This window comes from Gopherus evgoodei, chromosome 10 (genome assembly GCF_007399415.2).
Source record: "Gopherus evgoodei ecotype Sinaloan lineage chromosome 10, rGopEvg1_v1.p, whole genome shotgun sequence".
Lineage (NCBI taxonomy): Eukaryota > Metazoa > Chordata > Testudines > Testudinidae > Gopherus > Gopherus evgoodei.
This window is the reverse complement of record NC_044331.1, coordinates 15114013-15123976: the sequence shown is the minus strand read 5'-3', so window position 1 is coordinate 15123976 and position 9964 is coordinate 15114013.

The following is a 9964-nucleotide window of genomic DNA, read 5'->3' as shown; positions in this document are numbered from 1 at the left end:
TGTGAGAGATGGTTGGCTAAAAGGAAATGGAGCGAGGGAGACAGCTCCAAACTCGTTACTGCAGACACGTGCTCTGGTGAGTTGTACAAAGTAAACTCTTCTAGAGGTAAGAAATCTGCATAACCCTGCCAGCTGCTCTGTGAAGTGACTGACTTCAAAACCACAGCTGCTTTTTGGCTGGGAGTCTGTCTGCTCCAGTGCAGAATTTTAGTAGGCATGCTGGAAAATGAGTTCTGGTTTTATTCAGAGAAACAGTGATGTGAAAATGCTGAGTTGTATAAGGTTTTTCTTATGAAATGGGATAAAAATACAGGCTTTAAGATTGTAACAACCAGAAAACTATAGTAATGTGTGGGTAACCAGCAACGTACCAGTGGGTTTGTAAGGGGATATACTTACGAAGAAGGGCTAGTGAGTTCTGACAGAGTTGTGCTGCATCTAGTTATGTTCCATTGGAGGCTGTAATGTTAATCCATATATCCAGACTTCAGTTGGTCCTAGTGTCATAGTTTGGAGCTCTGCTATAATGCTACATTAGCGTGTTGGCTCTGTTGCTATCTCCTAGGATCAAAGCAGGCTTGGAAGCTTTACTGTGTCTTGTGGGTGGGTACAGGCATGCCCTAAAGAGCTGGCTTTCAGACAGACAGCTGCAGCTGGTAGACTTCTCTTGCATCTCTGCATGGTTTGGCTGTTCTTCCAGTGTCTTCCCCTTTGTTTTCTCACTCTGGCAGCTGGCGAAATCCTCTCTTAAAACATCTTCCGCTTCCTGCGGTTCATCTGCCTGACAGAATTGCCATCTGCTTTGCAGTGACTGGAATGCCAAGTGCACTGAGGAATTCAGGGAAAAATTTATTCATGCACTGTGGGTGGGGAGACAGACTATCGCCAGCTGCTCAGTGAGCTAGCAGAACCTACTTAAGCTTACAGAGGAGACCAGTGAGAGAATCCACTGGTGGTTTAGGAGACCCATAGGGCTTAGATGACAGTCACTAGGGCTGGGGAATGTCTTGTGGAAACTGAAATGAGGCAGCGTGAAGCTAGAGGAAACCTTAACACCCCCAGCCTCTAACCTAGCGGGGCAGTCTGACTTGTCAGATGGAGGTTGATGCTTGATGTCACTGGCCTTAGAAGTGGACACACTTTGTTGGGTTGCTAATTTGCAAGGATCAACTGAGTTTAACAGATGCTGTTTATTTTTAACTGGTAATTGTACTTAGTAGCAACTATCCCTGTTCCTCAGTTGGGAGCTCTCCAAATGCCTTCATTGTGTGCCAGCTGCCGGTTGGTGCAATGAGAGAGGAATCTCAAGGAAGTGGAGCCCTTCACAGGCGCACACTGTTTAGCTTTCACCTGAAGGACACATCAGGCTTCCCTACTTGGGACTACCCTGAAGACTCTTTTCCCCCCTCACCTGCCATATCTTTCTCCTCCAGCCTTGCTGGGGCAGCTATAGGCCTTGGCTATAAGGCAAAGTAGCAATAGGAGACAATAAACCCTAACTCACTCTTAGCCCCGTTCTCCATTCTTTATGACACAAAACTCCCTGGCTTCAGTGTGGATGTGTGAGGAAGGAACGATCAGGCCCTTCAATGCAATGGGTCTGGCTGCTTGCATTTTTCTAGCCTGTGCCTGGGAGGAGTGGTATGGAGGTGAGCCTGCAGCCAAGCAGCATCTAAGTGTGAGTGCATGGCATGTGATGTTTGGTGGTATGCTTGGTGAACAGCTGCACTCAGGCCAGAAGGTGGCCAAGGGATGTGCGGGCATACTGCTGTACCCCTGCTGGCCTGCAGGTAGCTCATCCCCAGTGGCTTTCTCACCAGTAAGAAAGCAGGAATGACAGGCGAGGGGAAAGGGAGAACCCCATCTGGAACTGAACAAATATAACAAAGTGAAAAGTGGGAGGAGGTGACCTGGCCATCTCCAGAGACGCCTGTCTGCCAGCCCTGGTCAGATTTGATTTAGAGTGTTAATAGGAGTAGTTGGCTGAGTACTGCATCCCCTCCGAGCAACTATTGCAGTCTTGGAGCTGGTCATTTGATAGCTCCTTGGTGCTTGGCAAAGGCATAAGCGGGAGCAATGCTGGGATTAGATGTACCTGCTGCCTTGGGAGAGCACACAGGGAGATGCAGTTTTTACCCCTCCCCCATCTCGGGATTGAGCTCTTGCTAATCACTGTAACCATGACAACCAGGAGAGACAGGCCGCAAAAGCAGCTATCAACCTGGCAACGTCCTTGGCACAGCGCAACAAAACCCAGTTAAAACAGCCGCTTGGAGAGGAAAGCGGCCAGCGAACAGCCTGGCCTCTCCTGCTCGGGGAGGGGAGGAGAGGTAGCGGTGCACATGGCTGCTCTGCATGTGGCTGAGGTCATTTCCCACCCTTTGGCCCAGTATCTGGGCAAGGCCCCTGTCCTTGTTAAGCCTCCCCAGGGTGGGATGCAGCAGCCTGAGCTAGAAGACAGGAGGCTCAAACGAACCAACTACTCTGAGCAACCTGCACAAGGACATCTCCTGAGAATGGTGCTAGTCAGCCCTAGACACAACCCTCTCCCAACCCCGGAGCAGGCTCTTATGACAGCTCCGTTACCAGTGGCCAAAGAACCGCTGCTGGAACTATGCTTATGCCACTACTTTCTATGAGGGGATTAGTAGCTAGTGTCACCTGCAGGGTAGGCCTTATGCTCTTGGTCCCTCTTTCTCATTTTCTTTCTTTCCTACCCTGAAGGAAGATTTTTCAGTGCTGTTTATTGCATTTTCTAGCTGGATGCTGAGTCCAGAGTCCACCCAGGTTAGACCTGCTGATACTGGTAGAGAACTAGCTGTGCACTGTCTCCCTCCCAGCCAGTGCGTGCAGAGCACTGATAAAAGCAAGGGACAGACATGGGAATTAATTTCATTTTTTGGCTAAAATGTGTGCGTATTGGGAGGGAAAAGGAAAGTAGCGCTTGGCAGCCAAACAGTTTGGCTTTCCAACCCCTCATCTAGTTCATTATCTCTCTCGGTTCATCATGTGCTGATTAAGGGGAAGGTGGGACTGACCTGAAGGGCTGAAAGTACTTTTAAAGCTAGCTATAGCCTAGAGCCATGAGACTATTTTCTTTTAAAGCTGCAATTCTATGTACCCATACTGACTGCTGTGAATTTCGTCTAGCCCTCTCTGCTCTTCCCACCTTGAATGACCATCATTTTGGAGAATAAAATCCCTATTCTGCCTGCACCTGCTTCTTCCAAAAGAGGTTTTAAGTTAAAGAGGAGTTTATAGGAGGGCCTGGCTGGCTCAGAAGCAGGGTGTTGGAAGCGTTTCTCTTCTACAGGGCCCGTTTAAACCCAGCTGTGTTTATCCCTACCCTCCAGTGGTCATTCATTTGACATCTGAGGAATGAGCTGGGTGTGACAATGTTCACTTCCAGCTGCAGAGGCACCCATATCACACCAAGCACCAGCACACAGGGTGGCAATATCAGCAGAGGGCAAAAATGGACTGGCTGTTGCTGGTCAGGCCCGCTGGGAAGGGAGCTTTCTTTGCCGCTGGCCAGCCAGCTACGGTTCTGTGGGTAAATCGAGAATGTCAGTGTGACTCTCGTTGGCATTAAACAGACTGTTTACCAACATGCACAATAAAGAAGCATTTTGGTGCATGTTGGGTGCAACACCGCTTGTTGGAGAGAGTGGTAGGGAGAGAAGCTGCACCTGTTATTCTCCCTCTCCCTAGAATAAGGAGACATGCATTGAGGGGCTGGCACTGGAGGTTAGTCTGACTGTTTGTTTTCTAGACTTTCTTGGGCAGAGTGGTTCTGACTGCTCAGTAAATCAGTCATCTGCTTCTGTTATGGCCCTGCAGGACCAAATGAAGGCCAGATTCCAGGTCTGTGCAATGAGTGGCATGAGGGCTATTCCTGACAATTACTGGAAAAAGTTGCTTGCCTCAAGGCAGGAATAGGAAGAGATTAGAATCATCTTTCAACACTTCAGCCTAGGACCTGCCAGAGGGACCGATAAGGCAAGTGTGGCTCTTGCTAAGCTCTGTTTTTCTTATGCAACACTCAGTCCAGCCTGCTGTGGGAAATCCAGCCTGTTCTCAGACATGGTAGTTAGGGGAGGAAACAAGGATGTGTGATTAAAATGAACCAGCAGCGATGCTGTTATCCAAATGGTTTTGGACAAATGTAGGACATGAACCCAGGCCATTCCTGTTTTTCACTTTGGCTTTGCCAATCAGAATCCTAACTGGTGAGATAGCGCAAGTCCTGCACTTGCTCTGATTTGGCCTCACTCTAAAGCAGGGAGCTGCGCATAGCAGCTCTACCCAGCAGCATCTTTGGGAGAACTCACTTGTGGACTGCTGCTCCTGTAGTCTCTCATGCTGACAAAGAATCCATCTCCATAAAGACAAGCAAAGGCAGACAGAGCCTCATGGACATACCCCTGGAGCATTTCAGAACCAGAGTAGGAGGGAAGGGAAAGTTTTTTGAGGGGTGTCATTTTCACATAGAGAAATTAAAGTTTACTAAAGAGGAGCAAGTTGGGAGTCAATTTCCAATGGAACTGTCAGGCCCGTATTAAAGGTGGCTAAGTGAATACTCCCCCTGGACTCTTCATGCTAGCAGCAAGGGTGCATGGAAACTCCCAGCTGCTTTTTTGGGTATTGGGAGGGAGGAGAGATGGGTTCTTCCCTGCTAGGGAAGGGGAGTGAGTTGTCTGAACAGCTGTAAGTCCTTAGAGTACAGTTACTGCTGCAGTGGTCCCTGCTTGTACAGCAGACACTTTTGGTAATGCTTAAGGCTCAGCATAGGAGAAGATTTGGATAGTTACAGCAGAATATAACCATGCACTTCCTGTACTTTGATCCCAAACTTCTCTTTTCTTGAGTGGCTCCTGTTTCATTCCCTTCATCTTTGCTTAGCATTCAGTCCCCTGCCCCATGTTTGCTCTGCCTACTTCCTCTAGAACAGTAGCTCTAAACTGACTACATTAGCTACTTCCAGGAACAGCCTCACTTGGCCTGGGCCTAGGGGAAGAGTTATTGGGGCTTTCCAGCTGGTGCAAGATTTCAGTTCAGACAGCAGGAGCACCTGCAGACTCTCCAGCACTCTGCAGATATTGGGCCCAGTGAGGGAAGAATAATGAGCACCTGACAAACAAAAGGTAAAGGGGGTGGAGTCAGAGGGACAGGAGAGCTAAGAACACAATGCTTCCTCCTACACTGGTGCTCAGTTTTCTCACCAGCTGTTTAGCTGCCCAGTGGGATCTTGAGTGATCATCGGCAAAAGGAAAATAGCCGTTGTCTGCCCACTTCTGTTGGTACCCCCTCCTCAAGAGAAATGTGCTGCCAACCCCCACCATTATCTCAGGAACTTGGATGCTGTTAGCTAGCTGGAAAGCAAAACCTCAATCTCCAAGCACTCACTACTGTTGGTGCCAATTAATGCCTGAGCCTCTTCCTGGAGAGTGGAGAGCATTATGAAAGTAAGAAAACAATCTGAAGATCCTTGACCTAATTTGGTCTAAGAGGTTGCACGCTAAGAACCTGGAGAGGTAACTAGGAAAGGAAAGATGGCCAAGGTAAAGAGGCTTGAGCCGGATTGGTATCAATGATTTGTTTGTAGACTGGAGAATACTGATGCCAGAGTCTCAGTGCACAGGAAGGGCAGAATCATGACCTCATTTGGATCCCCTCCACGCTTCAGAGGAGTTCATAAGGATTCTTAGGAATGTCCAGTCATGGAGTTCATTTGATTTACCACCTATAACTGAGCATGATTTTGGCCCACTACCACTTTGCCACTGTAAAGGAGTGTAATTCCACTGCAGCGCTCCTGAGGATTTCTGGTTACAGACATTCCCCCTGGGGGCAGTGAGGGAAAACTGAGCAGAAGCCCTATCCCATGCAGACATTGTGTGAAGTAAACCACCCCAGCTACTGCAGATTATTGGCACTGGAAGCTCTGTCCTCTTCTCTTCCTCACTCGGTGTCAGCTATTAAAGGACATCAGCATCATTTGATTAATGGTTCAATTGAAACATGCAAAGGAATTGGAATTGGGTACCTGACTTGTCACCAACAACCCTTTACAGTTAAACTACAAAGGAAATAGTGAATCACTGGTTCAGCAAACAAGGATAACCACAGCTCCAGCGGGGAACTGCTTGGTGCAGGGGCTAGGAAGGGGGTTCCCTCATGTACAGCAGTGCACTGTGAGGGATGAGTTTTTGTGGCTTTTTGTTCAAAGCACCAACCATAGATGCACAAGGGAGACTTCGGCACCTAGATCCAACCTAAATTCCCGCTAGTGAGCATGCAGAAAGCGGTTTTGTACTTGAAGCAGCTCAGCAATGTCATGCCTACCTCACACCTGAGCCCAAGTGGGATTGACAAACTAACCACTTCCCTGTTCCTGTCTTGCCTGGTGCACTAAGTGTGCTCTCTACACCAAAAAGGTGATGGTGCCCCTTTTTGTTCTATAGCCCACGGGGTTAGGGCACTCACCGCTTACGTGGGAGTCCCACGTTTCCCCAATCTGCCTGATTCAGAAGCAGGGCCTGGAACTCATGTGTCTCACCTCCAAGCTGAATGGCTTAGCCACTGGGCTATAGCTAGGGGGTAGGAGCAGGAGTGCTGCAATCATCACTTTTCTTGCAAGAAAAAAGACTGACCGGTATTAGGCACCAACTCCAGTAAAATGAGCTGAGAATCTGGAGTGGAGGAAGGGGTATGTCTCTGGCCCAGAAAGATAGGTACCTAACTCCCTTTGAGGATAGGATTTAGGCACCTAGCTCAGGCTTATGAATTCCACTAGAGAGCAGAGCAGCTACAAGTTGGGCATGGCCAGTGCACTGCTTAAGTTCCGCTTGTTACTCTAGTCCCAGGTATTGGCCCCTACTAGACGCAGGATAACAGGTTAGCAGGACTAACTGCCTGAGGCAGTATGGCAAATTCTACATTCAATAAGGTAAACTCATATTAGCAGAGTATCCATAAATGAGTAACCTATTTTGCATTTTGATCCCTCACTATAGGAAATTTGGATACGTTCTAGTTTAAAAGAAAGGGTAAAAAGTAGCCTATGTTTGTACCATGACAGCAAAGAAAAAGAGCGGCGCTTTGCCCTCAGTAACAGACTAAACAACTTGTGTTCAGAAAGGCCTGTCTGAGCAGCCTTGAGTCATGAAGTGGAAGCTACAATGGTAGGCAGAAAGTTATCAAAGCAAGGAAGCGAGAAGCCTACCTGTGCCAAGTGAGCACCGGGGCAAACAGAGAACTCTTGAGAGGAGAGGAGTCAAACAGGGACTAGAGTCTGACCAGTACAAAAGTACTAGGACCAAATGGTGCTGCACACAGAGGAGGAGCAGCTAAGCAAGCCAGCACGGAACTATACCTCACCCAAGCACTAGGGCAAGCAATTAAAACTTGTAAATCCTGGTAGCTGACTCAAACTGGGTTTTAATTAACGGTTGAAATGGAATTGTAAAGAAATCCTGTAATTAAGTGCTGTTGGGGTCCATTCGTACCCAACAAAGAGCACAACTGAGCACACCACACTAAAAGATCCACAGCAGACTTTCATCTGCAGCAGTGTTTGAAGGTAACTGTCCCACACAAGGGGAGTAAGAGTCCAATTTGGATGCAATTATGTTCTTCTCCAAGGCTAAAAGCTGCAGCATGGGCCTAAGCTTTGCAGAACAAAGAGTTAAAACTGCAGCAGAGTCAAGGCTCCCTTGCTCTTCCACTCATGCTTTATGAGCATGGCCTGGGCTCAGATGGTCTCTTTTTCAGCAGTGAAGTCAGGGAGAGAAAGAAGGTGGATGTGGTGGATTTGAATTCACAGATAAGCACTGTAGTTGATGCATTGTGTTTGCAAACCGATGAAGATTATGCTTGAGCTGGGGGATTGGAAGAGAAGCAAACATGTCAAGATGTTCTATATGGCCAGCTAATGAACAGATGGAAAGGTATTGCCAGCTACTTCTGGCCAGGTACACAAGGATTCTAAGAAAGAGCTAGGCGAACATCAATATTGGATAGGAAGGGAGAGAGACAGGCAACGGGGGTGAGGCAGAACAGCAGAGAAGAGATGAGAAATTTCTTTACTGCACATACAGTGAAGAGAGTTTGTTGGATTCGTGTGTCTTTCACAAATGCTGAGGAATCAACAGTGTTAAAAGCCCCGGTCTTCATAATTGCTAGAGAGTGGGAAAGGCCAAGATTTACTGTAGATTTGGCCTGGACCTACAGAGAGTATATGTGATGAGCGCATGACTCAAAAATAACAGACCTCCCCATAGCACTTGTTATTTTTCACTCCCTTCTACCATTTACACTTTGAAGCACTTCTTGCTGCCCCAGTGGTGCTCAAGGTAGCATTGGATTGAGCAGCACATAAGCTACTTGTATTCAAGAGTGACTATTTAGTTTGCTCCAGAATATATTATCTTCATCTATTCAGCAATGCTCAGACATGCACCTCTTTAGAGCCATGCCATTTTTTTTGCTGGCTAGTGAATGTACATGTTCTGGGACGCTGCTAAGTTCCCACAACTACTTGCTGAAGGCAGCACTAAAAATGATCAAGCTTTACCCACATCTCCATGTATGCTCTCCCTGGCCATTAATGAAGCGTGTGGTTAATATTTTTCTATAGGGTCTATAACTGACCCAAACACTGTCCAGGAGAAGATGCTGGGAAGTCAGCAGAAGCCCAGAAACCCCTTTCCTGGGCTTGGGGGGAAAGCTCTCCTGCCTTTTTGAGTGATTAAATCAAATCAATGGGGAGCCTACAGGAAAAAGCTTCTCTCCTCCATCTTGCAGTCTTGTGAAGAGACTTTCCCCTACTTTAAAACAACTTCCCTTCTGCCCAAATTCACATACACAGAGCTGGGATGAGGTAGGAGGAGTCATTCAAAGCCTTGTTTTATTGCCATTGGTTAAATGTAGCCCAGCTGGCTCCTCTGAACAGCCTGATTTCATGAGCTTGCTGCACATCTCACAAAGCCATGAAGGTGTTAAACATTGCCTTGTTGCTATGGCACCCTCTCTTTAAAGGGGAAGAGAATAGCTAATTACACTGTTTGAGAAACTAAAGAGGAAGCAAAAGAAAAGAGAAATAATGGAGCAGAGAAGCCTGGATTTGTGCTAAACCTGGCAGATGGACCAAAGGAGAATCTGTGCTCATTCACATCCCTGATAGAGGTGAAGTACTTGCCAGGGGTCTGGGACATGTAACCAATGCTTCTTTCTGTTCCTCTTGGTCTCCTCCTTGAGCTGGAGATGACTAATCAGCCAGGAAGAGACCCCTTCCTCAGTTGCTAGAGTTACCACCCCTTTCACACTCCAGAGAGCCCTTAGCCTATGAGACTCTCTCCTTGAGTGGAGCTGAAATAGGTGGCAGCAAATAGCAGGTACGTTCCAACACATAGGTCCTGGCTTATGCCAGCCTCTAGCCAATGACAGCATTGGCCTGGCCTGGCATTTTAAATCTCTTGGGCAGCATTTGGTTGTTCCTCAGGCCTTCTAATCCCCTACTTACCTTCTCCCTTCAAGCCCTGGCACAGCAGGTGCAGTTAGCAAGAGAGAGACAGGACTGAATGTACTGCATGCAGTAATAGTTGGAAAAAATGTACCAGCTACTGTATGTGCATTTCGCAGTGCTAGCTATGCATGGAGTTGGCACAGTCACAGCAATGATGCTGTAGATCAAAGCTGGCAAGATTCCTCCTTCAGTAGAACTGGGGCTTTCTATTAGTAAATACCACCAATTAGACATTGTAGCTAAGGCAAAATGAAGCAACAAAACCAACCTATAGCCGCAATGACTTCAGACTCCTCCACTCCGTGCAGCTGGAGGAGCTGGCTATTCTGCACTCCTCTTGCATAGCAGCGCTGGGCTCAGGCCTCTGGTGGGAACACCACATTTTGTTACCTAGATGGGGAGAAGGGGTTCTCCACTTCCAGCTTCCAAATCTGTGTT